This window comes from Protopterus annectens, chromosome 5.part1 (genome assembly GCF_019279795.1).
Source record: "Protopterus annectens isolate FY-2018-M chromosome 5.part1, PAN1.0, whole genome shotgun sequence".
Lineage (NCBI taxonomy): Eukaryota > Metazoa > Chordata > Ceratodontiformes > Protopteridae > Protopterus > Protopterus annectens.
Window position 1 is genome coordinate 675,599,186 of NC_056736.1, and position 15,640 is coordinate 675,614,825.

A 15,640-nucleotide genomic window follows, 5' to 3' on the forward strand; every position below is an offset into this window, starting at 1 on the left:
GAAGGAGGGAGGGACACAAGAAGGAAGGCAAGATGAAGACAACTAACATGGAACGTTATGGTATGTACATAACTTCTTTATGTTAAGTTGTCCATCTCGCCTTCATTCTTGCTGTTTGGGACAGCGTCCCTAGCACCTAAAATCCTGGGTGGCTCATTGGAACAAACTCTTCAGAACAGTAGAATCAAAAGAAGCTCTGCTCCGGGAGACCATATCCACCTTGTAATGAGAGATAAAAGTATGAGGGTTTGCCCAAGTGGCAGCTGCACAGATTGAGTCTTTTGGTAACCTAGACTGAAAGGCTACACAGGTGGCTAATGCTCTAGTAGAATGTCCTTTTGGTTTAGCTGGTAGCGCTTTATTTTGTAACTGATAAATAAAGGCAATAGTATCAGATAACCATCTGTATAAGGTCACCTTAGAAACTGGAAGGCCTTGTTTGATTAAAGCATAAGAAAGAAATAACTGGTCTGACTTTCTTAGTTCCTTAGTTCTATGGAGGTAAAAACGCAATTGTCTGTGCACATCCAGTTGGTGGAGCTTGTATTCTGCCTTGTTGCTGTGACTGGGAAAGAAAACCTGGAGATATATGGATTGATTTAAATTGTTCTCTGAGTAGACTTTAGGAATAAAGGATGGACTGGTCCTCAGAGAAACTCTGTCCTTGTGGAACACCAGGTAAGGAGGATGATCACATAGTGCTTGAAGTTCTGAGACACGTCTAGCTGAAGTGATAGCAACCAGAAAAAGTGTCTTCCAAGAAATAAATTTTAAGGAACATGATGCTGCCAGTTCAAAGGGAGGCAAAATTAAGGAAGCTAAAACTAAATTGAGATCCCAAGGAGGAGGAGGATCGCTAAATGGGGGTCTAAGAAAAGATGTTCCTCTTATAAAGGCCTTGCAGAGCTTATGAGACATTATGCTAGAATTTAACATACTGATATGAAAATTAGAAATGGCAGCTAGCTGAACTCTAATGGTAGCAGAAGCCGCACCAGACTGAAAAAGTTGTGCTACAAATTCAAGAATTTCATGGACTGGGGCTGAGAAAGGATCCAAATTTCTAGATTCTGCCCAGTAAGAAAACCGTTTCCATTTACTAGCATACATTTTCCTCGTAGTAGACTTATGTGAGGAAACAATAATATCACGGACTGCTGGGGAGATACTGGAAAGCCTGGCTAAGGTTGGAAGTGGAGTAACCAAGCAGTGAGCTGGAGAGTTTGAAGGGATCGGTGCAACCCGCATGACTGATGAATCAGAAGATCTGGAACTGGGTCGAGAATCCACAGTTGATCCAGAAGGTGGAGGTTGTATGAAAGGACTGCCCTGAACTACTAGTGGGGAGACCATCCACCAAGAAAGGTGCCTTTTGCATGTTTCTGTGATTAGGATCATGCGAGACATGGGTAGCTCCTGGAAAGACCACTTTGTGAAAAAAAGCCACTGAAGGCTTCTCATGTGGAAATGCGCTAATGGGACAAGAAGAATGGCAGCTGCCATGGAGCCTAGAGCTTGGAGGACATATCTGACTTGAATCCTTTTGCTCTGCATTAGAATTAAATAGAAGTTATGTTCTTACCATAACGTTCCATGTTAGTTGTCTTCTTCTCGCCTTCTTTCTTGCTGGATGGGTTCGGAGCCGACCTCGGCTCCGACTCGGCCACTCTAAAGCTCGAGAGTTGGTTCCACCGGCTCGAGGCTCCCCTTATATCCCACAATGCTAGGCGAGAATTACCTCAGATCTCGTTTGTGAGCTAGGCCCAGCTAATAATATAACCAGAAAAAGAATCCACCTCTATAAACAAGGGGAAGAGGAAAGGTGACCTAAAGCCTGATCTAGGAAAATATGCACAGCAGAGCATATACCTATAGCAAAGAGGTGGTAGAAAGAGAGGTCACAATCAAACTCCTCTAGGTCTGTCCAGGCCAGGGGGAAGGAGGGTGGGGCCGAAGAAAGAAGCGAGAAGAAGACAACTAACATGGAACGTTATGGTAAGAACATAACTTCTATATGTTAAGTTGTCTATCTCGCTTCATTCTTGCTGGATGGGACCGTCCTAGCACCTTGTCCCGGGTGGCCTAACGGAACAGACTCTTGAGAACAGTGGAACCAAAGTTAGCTCTATGCCTAGAAGCTAAATCCAACTTATAATGAGAAATGAAAGTGTGAGGAGTAGCCCAAGTAGCCGCTGCACAAATGGTGTCAATAGGCAGTCTGTCTTGGAAGGCTATAGAAGTAGCCAAAGCTCTGGTGGAATGGGCTTTAGGTTTGTTAGGCAGCTTTTGGTGTCTAATTTCATAAACAAGGGAAATCAGAGATGTTAGCCATCTAGATAATGATACCTTTGAAACTGAAAGTCCCTTTCTGCCTTCTGCATAGGAGGCAAACAGCTGGTCAGATTTTCTGAATTGTTTGGTTCTATCCAAATAGTACCTTAACTGACGAACATCTAGCCAGTGTAATTTTTGTTCAGACCTATTGGAATATTCTGGAAAAAACACAGGGAGGTCAATGCTTTGATTTAGGTTAGATGCCGAGGCTATCTTAGGCAAAAAAGACGGGTTGGTTCGTAAAGATACCCTGTCCTTATGGAACAACAGATAAGGAGGTTGACAGCTGAGTGCATGAAGTTCTGAAACTCTTCTAGCTGAAGTAATAGCTACCAGAAAGAGAGTCTTCCATGATAGCAATTTTAAAGAACAGGAGGCTGCAGGTTCGAAGGGGAAGAATCAAAGAACTAAGAACTAAATTTAGGTCCCAAGGAGGAGGAGGATTTCTTATAGGAGGTCTGAGTAGAAAAACTCCTTTCAAAAAGGCTTTGCAAAGCTTGTGGGACATTATGGCAGACTCTGAAATACCCACATGAAAATTAGAAATAGCTGCCAGTTGAACTTTAAGAGTAGAAGGAGATGAACCTGCATGGAAGAGTTCAGCTAGAAAATCAAGGACCATTTGGATGGAAGCAGTGAAAGGATCTATGTCCCTTCCTTGAGCCCAATAGGCGAAACGTTTCCACTTACTCAAATAAATCTTTCTAGTGGAAGATTTATGGGAAGCTATCAAAATATCTCGAACAGAGTGAGATATTTGAGGAAGCCTGGCTAAGGTTGGAATTGGAGGAACCAAGCAGTGAGGTTCAGAGAGGGAAGGGAGCGATGAAACTGACCCGACTGATGGATCAAAAGATCTGGAACTAGATCCAGATGCCAAGGTCGCTCCAACAGAAAATGATGCAGAAAGGGGAACCAAACCTGTCGAGGCCAGTAAGGAGCAATGAGGATCAACGAGGCCTTCTGAGCGATAGCTTTCTGTATCACTTGAGAGATTAGTGGGAAGGGAGGAAATGCATACAGAAGTCCCCGGGGCCAAACTTGGACTAGAGCGTCTCTGCTGGGCTGGCCTGGTAAAGGGAATAGGGTGAAATAATCTCTGCACTTGCTGTTTTGGGGAGTAGCAAAAAGGTCGCAGCAAGGCTGACCCCACTTGAGAAAAATTTCTCTCACAACAGAGTCTTTCAGAGACCACTCGTGAGGCATGAGGATAGCTCTGCTCAACTTGTCCGCGATTTGATTGGACTTCCCGGGGATGTGCGTTGCTATCAGAAACCACTGAGAAGAAATCGCCCATTGCCACAGTCTGAGTGCTTCTCGACACAGGGGGTAGGACCTGGTTCTGCCTTGTTTGTTGATATACCACACTACGGACATATTGTCTGTCTGGATTGCTATCGTTCCCAAGGGAAGAGAGTCTTGAAGGGCTTGCAACGCTAAAAGCACTGCTCTCATCTCTAGAACATTTATGTGCAAGTGGCATTCTTCTGGTTGCCATGTGCCCTGGACAGTTCTGCCCTGATAATGCCCCCCCCACCCGATCAGGGAGGCGTCCGTTGTCAGTGTAGCAACCGGAGGGGGAGGAACAAAGGGTCTTCCCAATAAGAGCTGAGGGGAAGACATCCACCATAGAAGATGATTCCTGCATATTTGCGTGATCATAATGGTGTGGGACATCGGAAGTTGCTGGTATGACCATTGTGTGAAGAGCATCCATTGAAGGATTCTCATGTGGAATCTGACTAACGGAAGCAAAGGAATGGCAGCCGCCATAATCCCCAATACTTTCAGAACTAACCTGGCTTTGACTCTGTTGCTGCTGAAGATGAGCGAGACCAGTTTTTGTATGTCTGTTATTCTCTGATCTGTTAGCCTCGCAGACATGTTGACTGTGTCAAGAATTGCGCCTATGAAGGTAATAACATGACAAGGTGACAAAACAGACTTTTCGCAATTTATTGAAATGCCTAAATTTTGACAAATGCGAAAGGTGTAGTCCCTGGCCAATAGCAGAAGATGCTTGGTGGGAGCTGTGAGGAGCCAGTCGTCCAAATATGGAAACACCTGGAATCCTTGACGTCTCAGGTGAGAAGCTACCACTGCCATGCATTTGGTAAACACCCGGGGGGCAGTGGTGAGACCAAAGGGCAGGGCCCTGAATTGAAAATGACTGGTTTCCAGCCTGAAGCGGAGGAATCTTCTGGAGCGTCTGTTCATTTTTATGTGATAGTACGCATCCTGAAGGTCTATAGAGCACATCCAGTTTCCTTTTCCCAATAGGGGAAGGATGGACTGCAGCGTGACCATCCGAAATCTTGTTTTCTTGACTGACTTGTTCAAGATACTGAGATCCAAAATTGGTCTCCAGTCCCCTGTTTTCTTTGGAACTAAAAAGAACCTTGAGTAGATTCCGGATCCTTGCTGGTCTGCTGGAACTGGCTGAATTGCTCTTTTTGCAAGCAGCTTTGAAATTTCCAAAGCTGCAAGATCCCTTTGGGCGGGTGGAACATCTGGAAGGGATTTTTTTGATTGGTTTGGAATGCGAACAAAGGGAATGGAATAGCCTTCGGAATTGATGGACTGTACCCATTTGTCTTGAGTCAGGGATAGCCAGGCTTCTGGGTACAGTGACAATCTTCCCCTGACTGCCTCCGAAGGTGGGCAGTCGGGCAACACCTCAGGGATGCTGAAAGGGCTTATCAGAGAAGGCTTCTCGATTGCCCTGGTTCTGCGGACCCCCCCCTGCCTCTAGGGCGACGTCTACCATTGTTGTTCCCGCCTCTGCCTCTGGCGGGGAACCGACTCTGTGCGTCAGGCGAAGACCCTTGAGATTGTTTGCGGAACCACATTTTCCCACTTTTCTGACCTTTGGGGTAAGGCCTAGAAGGAGTAGAAAACGGACTCGACGGCAGAAAGAGTCTTGCCATCTGTCTCGCACCTAGTCAAGGTTTCTTTCACTTGAGGACCAAAAGAGATGATCCATCAAATGGGGAATTAGTGAATGACGTTTTAAAGGGGTCCGCAGTTGCATAGCCGCATCCAGGCATGCCTACGTAAGGCCACACCTGTCCCTGCGGCCCTGCTCGCTCCATCAGCCGCATAAGAGAGGAGGCGCATGGAGGAGTTGGCTATGGAGTTCAGGGTAGCCAGCTGAGTGTTCATCTTGTCTTGAAAACCCGCAGCCGTAGGATCCTTCAACATGTCACTCGCTTCTTTGATCAAGTCCCTTTGAAGACGAGTAAAATGGCATAGGTAGTTCAGCGAACGCATTGCAAATGTCGCTGACGAGAACATCCGTTCCCGTACCTGTCCATGGACCTAGATTCCTTGTTAGGTGGATGGACAGGCACTGAAGGATCAGCTAGTTCCTTCTTAGTGGCAGCAGCAACCACCATAGCATCCACAGAAACTCCTTTTGTCAGAAACTGTTTATCTGCTGGTGCTGTAATGAATTTTGAGGGTCTCCTGGGAGTGGGGTCCACTGAATCAGGAGCCGTCCATGCCTTTGCTACCACCTGCATGAGAGGGTCAAAGGGGGGAGACACCCAGGAGGTGGAAGGGCGAGAGCCAAACGCCTCAAGGTACACAGATTCATCCTCCGAAGGGTTGAGGGCTGGCCAATTTCCCCTCTGCTTAAGGATTTCTAGAATGTCTGCAAATGAGACATCTTCAGAAGGGGAACGGGGAACCCTCGAATCCTCTAAATCTGTGTCAGAGGTGACGGACTCAGGTGAGTCTATGTGTTTCCTCTTACACTTTCTCTTCCGAGGGGCTCTTCTGCCAAATCAGGAGAGGCCTTGAAGAGGATGAGATCCCACAGGGGATTCCTGAGGAGCTGGCTCTCTGCGGTCCGGGATGAGGGAGTGAGTCGACTTGACCTGAGGCACCGAGGGGGCGGACGGAGCCGACTGTGGGTAGAACCAGGTTCTAACACACTCCGCATGACCTCGAACGCACCCCTGTCAGGCAGAGCCAGAGGTCCTCGCTCCGAAAAGCTACAAACCTCCCTCGGCACCGACAGTGATGGCTCCAAGGCCGATGTCGGAGCCGCACTCACCAGCCGAAGCCCGAGAGGAGAGCGGGTCGGACAATGGTCCGATGCCACTCACCCCTCGGAGCCGGCGATGGAAGTCAGCGCCGAGATTCTTCTAAGGAAGAAATCGGAGCCGACGATGGAGCCGAAGACAATTGTATCGGCTCCGACGCTACCACAGTCTCGGTTCCGAAACGCCCCGGCTCCAAGCTCAACGGAGTCGGAGGAGGAACATATTGAGGGACAGGGGCAGGCATCGACTGATGAGTCGGGCTCTGAAGCATTTGGGCCAGTGCCTCGGACTTAAGAAGTCGACTCACTACCCTCTGAAGGTCATGGTCCGACAGCCTCGATGACCTAGAGGAGTGAGATCTATGGCTCCGTTCAGACAGCAGAGGAGATGCTGGAGCCGAATGAACGGAGCCAAGGGATGGTGACCTAGACCTCTTCCTAGATGTCGGTTCCGAAGGTCTGGTCAGAGCCGACACGGGAATTTCTAATACCTCGGCTCCAGCCGGAGCCGAGGAAACCACAGAAACTGTAGACTGAGACTCATCGGCTCCAGTCGGAGCCGATGTAGACGGAGGTTTCGTAGCCTTAGGTCTCGGCTCAGTAGCTGGAGCCGAGGACCTAGAAGCCTTGGAGGGCTTTCCCGAAGAGACAGTAAGGGAATCCTCAGGCTTGAGTAAACCTCTCAGAATCAGTTTGTTTTTTCTTTCCTGCAGGACCCTGGGGCTTAAGCCGTGGCATACAGCACAGGAGTCCTGCAGCTGCAAAGGCCCCAGGCAGTAGACACAAGAAGTGTGACCGTCTGTCAGAGACATTTTCTGACAGCACGAGTCACACTTCTTGAAGCCTGAGACCTTTGAGTCTTTAGACATTTTAGAAAAGTGTAATCACACACACCCAGTCAAACACACTGATTACACCCTATCCTATTTTAAACTCAAAAAATAAAACAAACTACCAAAGTTTTAAATTATGAGAAAAACACACACACACCACTAGGGGATGGAGGAAGAAGGCCTGAAGGCCCGAGGGAAGAACTTATAAGTTCTTGTGGAGAAAAAATGGGATTTTAGAGAGAAGGAGGGGGAGATTCCACTAAACTAAAGGAAACAAGTGTTAAAACTAAAATTAAAGGGGTTTAAGTATACTAACTTTAATCCAAAGTTACTCACCAAGAAGCCGGTAGAAAACCAACACCTCGATCGCTGTAGCGGCAAACGAGATCTGAGGTAATTCTCGCCTAGCATTGTGGGATATAAGGGGAGCCTCGAGCCGGTGGAACCAACTCTCGAGCTTTAGAGTGGCCGAGTCGGAGCCGAGGTCGGCTCCGAACCCATCCAGCAAGAATGAAGGCGAGATAGACAACTTAACATCACTTGTTGACGAATAGTGGAAACTCTTTCCTGTGGCAATCTTGCAAACATTTATTTTGTGTTTAATTCTGCTCCTATGTATGTGATAGACTGACAGGGCAACAAGGAAGATTTTTCGAAATTTACTGTAATGCCTAGTTGAGTGCATGATGTGATTGTATGATCCCGTGCCTCTAATGGTTGATGCCTGGTGGTAGCAGTCAGGAGCCAGTCGTCTAGATAGGGAAACACCTGGAATCCTTGATGCCTCAAGTGAGCCGTGACTACTGCCATACACTTGGTGAACACCCTGGGGGCTGAGGTGAGGCCAAATGGCAGAGCTCTGAACTGGTAATGACTGGCGTCTACCTGGAAGCGAAGAAATCTCTTGGAGCATCTGTCCATCTTGATATGGTAGTACGCATCCTGAAGCTCTATCGAGCACATCCAATTGTCTTGACCCAGAAAAGGGAAAATGGACTGCAGTGTCATCATCCAGAACTTTATTTTTGTACAGATTTGTTCAATCTGTTGAGATCCAGTATTGGTCTTCAGTCCCCTGTCTTTTTTGGTACTAAAAAGAATCTTGAGTAAGTTCCGGATCCTAGTTGGTCTGCGGGGACTTCTTGAATGGCTCTTTTTTCTAGCAGTCTTGAAACATCTGCGACTGCTTGATCCCTTAGATTGGGTGAGACATCTGGGATGGACTTTTTTGATTCTATGGGGGATTGATGGAAGGGAATTTTGTAACCTCTGGATATAATGGATAGTACCCATCTGTCTCTTGTTATATTTTGCCAGGCTTCTGGGTACAGCAAAAGTCTACCCCCGACTGCCTCCAGAGGTGAGCAATCGGGCAACCCTTCAGGGATGGCTTGGCAGAGAAGGTTTCTCTGTCATCCTGGTTTTGCGGTCCCCCTCTGCCACAAAAGTGGCATCTGTTATTGTTGTTTCCCCCTCTGCCCATGGGGGAAAAATCACCACGTGTCAGGCAAGGGTCCCTGGGATTTTCGGATCCACATCTTTCCACTCTTCTGACCCTTGGGATAAGGTCTGGAAGGGGTGGAAAAACAGACTCCCACGGCAGAGAGAGTCTTGTCTTCCTGCTCTCACCTGGTCAATGTGTCTTTCACCTGAGGCCCAAAGATAAAGGAGCCAAAGGGAGTATTGGTGAAGGACGCTCGAAAGGGTTCCGCAAACTGACACAGCCGCATCTAAGCATGTCTCCTGAGAGCCACAACTGTCCCTGCGGCTATGCACGCTCCATCGGCTGCACAGGAAATCAGCCTCATGAAGGAGTTGACTATGGGATTAAGAGTCGCAAGCTGAGAAGCTAATTTGGCTGGTACTCCCAGAGTTGTAGGATCTTGAAGGGTATCTCCAAGCTCTTTCAGGAGATCCCTTTGAAGACATGTAAAATGGCATAGATAGTCCAGGGACCTCATTGAAAAGGTTGCTGAAGCAAACATTCACTTTCCATATCTGTCTATCGTCCGAGACTATGTTTGGAGGATGAACAGATGAAGAGGTTTCTACTAACTCTTTCTTGGTGGCTGCTGCTACCACCATGGCATCAATGGGTACACATTTGGAGAGGAACTGTTTGTCCTGGGGGGCTGTAATAAATTTGTCTGGTCTCCTCCGAGGAGGTTCCACAGAATCTAGAGCTGACCAAGCCTTCCGAGCCACTACAGACATGAGTGGCTCGAAAGGAGGAGATACCCAGGAGGTGGAAGATTGGGAACTAAATGCGCCCAGGTATACAGACTCGTCCTCGGTAGGGGCTAGGGAAGTCCAGTCCCTCCTCTGTCTAAGCATTTCAAGGATGCCTGAAAAGGAAACATCTTCAGAGGGGGACCTTGGGGACCCTTCCGATTCATCCATGTCTGTATCTGAGGTGACAGACTCAGGGGAGTCTATGTGCTTCCTCTTGCACTTCTTCCAGGGAGGCTCTTCTGAGTGATCAGTGGAGGCTTCGGAAGAAGAGGGATCACCCAATGGGGTGTCCTGGGGCATAGATTCCTACGCTTGGTGTCTGGAGGAGGAGTAGAGGTGGGAACAGACACCACGGATGAAGGAGCCGATGGAGCTGGCAGTAGAGCTGTTTTGGGAGACAGCACACTCTGCATGACCTCAAGGCGTCCCGACCTCTAGGCAGGAAAGCTCCGGCTCAGAAGAAACAGGAGTCCTTCTCCGTGTCGAGGATGATGGCTCCGAGGCTGATATGGGAGCCGAGCTCACCTGCACTGAAGCTCTGAGGGGAAGAACAGGGTCGGACAAGGGTCCGATGCCACTCCCCCCCTCGGAGCCGAGAGAGCCCCGGTGTCCAGATCCCTTGATAAAAGGTACAATCGAGGTAATTGGAGCCGACGCTGGAACCAAAGGAGAGATGATGATCGGCGCCGACGGTTCTATTACCTGCAGATCCATGGTCTCCGGCTCAGAGCTAAATGTAGTCGGAAGAGGAACGAAAATAGAAGCAGTTGGAGCCGATACCTGCTGAGGTGGGCTGGACAGTAATTTTGCCAGTGCCTGTGACTTAAGCAACCTACTTAGTACTCTCTCCACATCATGATCCGATAATCTAGAGGATCGAGAGGAGTGGGAAGAATGGTGGCTACGTTCACTCTGTAACAAGGGTGACTGAGGTGCCGATTGGATGGGCTCCAAGGACGGAGACCTCAGTCTTTTATGGCTCCGAGATGACTCCGAAATATCAGATGGAGCCGACAGAGGAGTTGTCTTGTCGATGCCAGCTGGCACTGACATACTTGGTTGGTCAAGTAAAGGAGTCGGCTCTGAAGGTGGAGCCGACGGCTTGACAGACTTAGGGGATTTCGCTGGCTGAGTACTTTTAGCAAGAGAATCCTGAGGCTTCAATAATCCCCGAAGGATTAATTTGTTTTTGCGCTCCTGCAGGACCCTTGGACTAAAGGCGTGACATATAGAACAGGAGTCCTGCAGGTGAACAGCGCCCAAACAATGTACACAACTAGTGTGCCCATCTGTCAGAGACATTTTCTGACAGCATAAGTCACACTTTATGAAGCCAGATACCTTGGTATCTTTAGACATTTTTCTAACAAACAAACAAAAGAACCACAATAACAATAAGAAAAATGCTATACTACTAAACTAAAAAAATAAACAATCTTTTTTTTTTTTTTTTTTTTTTTTTTACAGTTAAGGAATACAAAGGAGAGCCTCTAATTTAAACGGCTGTCCTAAGGTGGGGGGAGGAGAACTCTCTAATTTAAACGAGTTCAGGGGAAGGAAAGGCCTGTGAGTTATGGAATGACAGCCAACAAAGCTACAACACACAAGCAAGCGATAAGGGAAAAATTACTATATCTAATTTAACAAAAACTTGATAAAACTTGACAAATTTTAGGAATAAACAACAATTATGATAATAGAAAAATAACTATACTAAGCCTGAGCCAGTAATGAAGCAACCTCGCAGATGAAGCGGCAAACGAGATCTGGGTAGCTGACGCTGGGCATTCTGGGATAAGGGGTAGCCAAGAGCTAGTAAACAGCTCTCGAGCTACAGAAGATGGCCGAGTCGGAGCCGAGGATCGGCTCCGAAACCAAACAGCAAGAACGAAGACGAGATGGACAACTTAACATCATTATTTCTACAACACGATTTCCTATGCATCTGTGTAGAAAAGATGCCATACTGATCTTTAATTACCTTGACATCTAAAAAATCTACCTTATCTATGGATATTGTGTGTGTAAACATTAAAAAACTTGTGCTTCCATTCAAATACTCAAACTGTAACAACTGCTCATATGAACTGGTCCAAATCAAAAAAAGATCATCAACAAAATGCTTATATAGAAAACTGTGTTCACTATACTTTTTATTTGCCAGAACTTCATATTCCTCCCAGTATGCTAATACCAGGTTGGCAAAACTATTCGCACAGGACGTGCCCATGGCAACGCCCAGTTCTTGTACAGAATACTTATCATTAAACATAAACATGTTGTTCTCTAAAATCAGCTCCAATAACATACATAAAAGATCTATATGTATGATATCATAAGTACTGTTCATGCATAAATACCGTTTCACTACATCTATGTCATGAGCATGTGGTATCACAGTAAAAAGCAAACTGACATCTAAGTTAACTAACCAGACTTCTTTAAGTTGTTTCTCATGTCCTGTTACCATTAAGGATAAATCGCATATAAATTGCTTTGTATCTCTCAATATATACTTAGATGTATCTAATACCGGTCTCAAAAACTTTTCAACATATACAGATAGGGGGTGAGTGACCCAACCTCGGCCAGACACAGTAGGTCTCAGTGGTGGAACTGGTGCATCCTTGTGCACCTGGGCTGAATGACAGAGCCTCTATCAAATCATATTTGGCTGCTAGGAGATTTAAATAATATAATTCATGTTTTATAACTGTCAATATATGTTTTATGGGAAATGTTAGCAATGTTTTATAGCAAATGTAAGTAATATAATGTCTTAATAATAAGTGTTTTGGTAAGTGCTAATTAGTCAATAGAATGTGGGATTTGTATATAAAGGAAGTGATGTGTGATGACTATGAGGTCTGAGGAAGCATCTGGTGGATGTGAAAGCACTTACCTGTTTTTATTGCTGGTTTTGAACAATAAACTGCTTATTTGCAAGAGCTGTGGTCTTCACTACTCCATTTACTGGATTTGTTGCTGCTATTTTTCGTTGCTGCAGTAAGAGAAGTTTGTCTACAGTGGCTACATTCTTTATTTTCTTCATTACAAATGAGAAATGCATGCTTCCAGCATCTTTAAAAACTAATGAGTGATAGTTTGCAGCATGTGGTTAAAAGAAACAGGCCCAAGCACATGGCAGCAACTGTGAGCCCTGCAACACTCACTGGGAAACCTTGTGCCTTTCTAGCAAATTCCAGAGTGTGCACAGTCTCAGTGAAGCACAAGGGTGAGTCAGCAAACTCAAAAAGCATGTACCCTCACCTAGCATCATAGTCAACTGTCGTAATTTTGGTATTAATCATGAACCTAAAAGAGAAATGTGCTTAGCTTTTGGTCAGCAATGCCACAGATGTAAAAAGTGGAATCATTCAGAGACAAGTTCATCAATTAGAAAGCTGTGACCTTACTTTTTATGTTGATGGTGTGTTTGTGCTTAATGAAGCAGTCAGTGCAATAGATTTATGGGCAAATAATTAAGTATTTTGTACTGTTTGGATAAACGGAAGACTCATAAACCTCAAAGTTGACACAGGTTCAAAGTGCAATGTTATGTCAGCAGAAACATTTTCTAGAGTATGTACTGTTGAGAAGCTTGATTTAGCAAAGTGTGCGAAGCTTGCTGCTTATGGTGGTGAAGAAAATCAGACTGAAGGTTCAGTAGTGCTTTCATGTTACTCTACTGGGAACAGCTATGACTTGCAATTTTATAAAGTCAAAAGTCACATATAGTCATTATTAGGCCTCAGAGACAAATTGAAAATGGGACTGTTTTCATGTGGCAAGGAAGTCCATCATATTAGCTTAAAAGACTGCTGTTCTAATTTCGCCCAGTTTATTTTCTCTACCTATGCTAATTTTTTTGAAGACAACTAGTCAAACTCCCAGTTGTGTACTCCATAAAGTTAGATCCAGAAGTCAGACCAGCCCGGAAAGTTCCAGTAGCTATGCAGAACAGAGTCAAAGCTGAGCTAGATAAAATGGTGCAGCAAGGTGTAATTTGTCCAGTTGATGAGTCTACTGAATGGATATCTTCCATGGTTGTAGCGCATAAGACAAGCTCAGATGATATCAGAATATGTATTGATCCACAAGATTTTAACAAAGCACTGAAAAGACCTAATCATCCAATGCATACAGTCAAAGAAGTCGCTGCTCTTATGCCAAATGGCACTGTTTTTTTCTGTCATGGACGCAGAGAGTTCATTTTGGCAAATCTTGCTTCACTGAAAATCTTCACTGCTAACCACTTTCAGTACTCCTTTTGGCAGGTACAGATTTTTGAGAATGCCATTTGGGATAAATTCTGCCAGTGAAGTCTTCCAGCGTGTGATGGAACAACTTTTTTCTGAGTATCCATGTGCTATTGTATTTTAGTAGGAGGAAATGGTGAAGTCGAACATGACAGAAACCTCAAGAAGGTTCTGGAAAGAGCACATGAAATGAATCTTAAGCTATTTTTAATCTTAAGCTGAATCCTCAGAAATGCAAATTCAGGCTACGAGAAGTTACTTATTGGTTGGTCATTTATTTACCAGTTCAGGCTTAGGACCAGATCCTTACAAGCAAACAGCAATTCTCGAGATGCCAGCTCCAGACAATGTTCAAGCCCTACAATGTCAAAGCCATGGTCTCAAGCTAAATGCAAAAAAATGCGTAGTAATCCCCTTTGGAAAAAACAGAGAACCTGCAAACTACAACATAGGAGGTAATCCCCTGAAATCTAAAGAAGAAATAAGGGATCTAGGGACCCAAGTAGATAGTCAGCTTTCCTTTGATAACCATGCTGCCAAAGTGGTTAGAAAATCCTTCTATGTGACCCATCTGATCACGAAAGGGTTCGCATCAAGATCTAAGGATGTAATGGTGGCCCTCTACTCTTCCCTCATCAGACCCATTATTGAGTACAATGCACCAATTGGAATGTACCTGGCTAGACATCTCCGGCAGCTGGAGAGACCACAGAGGTACCTAACCAATAGGATTACTGGCCTCAAACAGTTTCCCTATGCAGCACGATTGAAAAAGCTAAGACTGTTCTCTGTTGCATACCGCTTTCTCAGAGGCGATCTCTAACGTACAGAGCCATGTCCAACCCAGAAATGTTGAACATGCTCCATCTTAGCAAAACCAAATCTACTCGAGCTACACACGCTAGGGATATAAACCTCAACACAACAAGGAATAGAACATGCTGGAGGGATAGATTCCCTTCGCAGAGACTTCCCTTACTATGGAACAGGGTCCCGATCTACATAAGACAGAGCCCCTCACTATCACTCTTCAAGAGGAACCTTGATGAGTGGATGGGTAACAGAAAGTTCACACCGGGGATCACACCAACTGCACTACTAGATAGGGGCCAAGGGTACTAGCTGCTAGTAAAAGGGTCTAGGGAACTACTAAAGGGGCGGTGAATACCGCACAACGTGGCTGGGCTAATATATGCCTTTGGGCAGATAGCCCAGTACCAACCTATGAACCTATGTTTTCTTGGCATGGTTAACTACCTAGGCAAGTTTATTCCAGACTTCAGCCAACTTTCAGCACCGCTCAGAGAGTTGACATGCAAAGATTTACCTTGCTTATGGTCAGAGCAACACCAGAGAGCATTTGATGTCCTGAATCAGAGAATTGCCACTCCACCAACTCTCAGTTACTATGATGTTCACAAGCCAGTTTTTATTGTGATGCTTTGAAATTTGGTCTTGGTGCAGTCACTCTTCAAGAGGATAGACCAGTAGCTTATGTGTCCAGACCTTTAACACAAACTGAAATGCAGTATGCTCAAATAGAAAAAGAACTTTTGACAATTGTGTTTGCATGTTCAGAGTTCCATGATTATATTTATGCCCTACCTATCCAGACTGAAACAGATCACCAACCTATAGTCACTATTTTGAGAATGTCTATGCATACAGCTCCTGTCAGATTGCCAAGCATGATGTTGAAATTGCAAAGTATAATTTCATTCTTGTCTACACAAAAGGCGAACTTCTTTATCTTGCTGATAAATTATCCAGATCGCCCAGAAATACCACCTGAACACCATGAAATTAGAAACTTGATTTTGAAGTCATGGAAGTGAGAATTTTTTCTTCCACATGTCTTGATGAGATTAGAAGTCATACAGCCTCAGACCCAGTTCTTCAGAAGAAGCTCAACCACTTTATCAGTCGAGGATGGCTGT

General features: G+C 45.4%; 1 protein-coding gene across 1 annotated transcript in view; it reads right to left on the reverse strand.

The window, feature by feature from the left end:
• Positions 1-15,640, reverse strand: part of CENPJ (centromere protein J) — a 921,807-nt gene that overhangs the window by 390,081 nt on the left and 516,086 nt on the right. The window lies entirely within an intron of this gene.